Source organism: Corvus brachyrhynchos, unplaced genomic scaffold, assembly GCF_000691975.1.
Source record: "Corvus brachyrhynchos isolate BGI_N302 unplaced genomic scaffold, ASM69197v1 scaffold83, whole genome shotgun sequence".
NCBI classification, from domain to species: domain Eukaryota; kingdom Metazoa; phylum Chordata; class Aves; order Passeriformes; family Corvidae; genus Corvus; species Corvus brachyrhynchos.
In genome coordinates, this window is record NW_008238464.1 from 9,343,510 (window position 1) to 9,344,938 (window position 1,429).

The window sequence follows — 1,429 nt, forward strand, 5'->3', positions numbered from 1 at the left end:
GGCAGTTGCGGTTTCGCATGGGTTCGGGACCTGAAGCTCACGGAAAGTTTGTCTCTGGGACCTAGGCACATCCAGCACTGTCGAAGCGCTCAGATGTGCGCTCACACGCACATACACACACACGCAGGAGTTCAGCGCATAATCCCTAAAGTGGACCGACCAGTTGGGGTTCCTTTCTCTTCCCATAGTGATATGGCGCTTAGAGACATGGTTTAGTGGTGGGCTTGGCAGTGCAAGGTTAATGGTTGGACTCGATGATCTTGAGATCTTTTCCAACGTTAAAGATTCTATAGTTCTTTGAAATAGGTGTCTCGTCACAACACAAAGAACCAAAGTGACATCAATCCTTATACTTCATACTGGCACAATTCTGCTGCAGAGACCTGTATCCTGTCTGTATGTGAGAATTTGATTTTTGCCATCATACTCAAGGAGAGGCACTCCAATAAATGCATGTGAACAGAAAATCTCAAAGAGCTGGAATTGAGAGGAAATTACAACAGTAGAGGAAAAGACAGGAGCCAGTAATTAACCAGACTGAATGTAGAGTCGGTCATTAACTGCCTTTTACCTTTAAAATCTACCAGAGAAACAAGCTTTAGTTTAAAATCATTCAATCATTGACATCCCTTTTCTCAATTTCCCTCTGGTATTATCAGTTTTTTCAGTTCACAAAAGTTAAGCCTATCTCCACTCCAGCGAAAAATGCATCATTCAGAAGACCATGCACTACTGCCTAGTTAGTTCCACTGTATGGTTTTTGGATATGCACAATTTTCTGTTCTCTAGATGGCCATTGTGGCAGTTTCGCTCATCTGTTCTAAAAAAACCAAAGAAATCAGTCTTTCAAGACACAGAAGAATTGCAGAAATGAGCATAGATGCATCTTGAGTTGTAAGAATGCCTCTGAGTTTTGGTATGGAGATTTACCATCTCCAAGGTAAGCAAATGTAGTGAATGGCATTATGTTCAAGGCTGTAAAGATGTGGCAAGTGGATCATCACCAAATTAATAGGAATAATCAGAATCCTAATTAATGAACCATGTTTGACTTTGAAACCTGTGAGAGATGTGATTATCAAAATGGTTGGTGGGGAAATGTCTTCAGCTGTTAGCAATAAGATGTTGTCAGAATCTGGACAAGTCATATGTTCCAAATGCATTAACAAAGTTTCACTTTCAAAAGAAAAGCTAATTATCCAGGCTTTTAGCTGCAGAACCTTTTTTGTGTTGTGGTGGGCAGCTTAGCTCCACACAGCCTCTCCCTCGGTGGGATTATCAAAATGGCTGGTGGGGAAATGTCTTCAGCTGTTAGCAATAAGATGTTGTCAGAATCTGGACAAGTCATATGTTCCAAATGCATTAACAAAGTTTCACTTTCAAAAGAAAAGCTAATTATCCAGGCTTTTAGCTGCAGAACCTTTTTTGT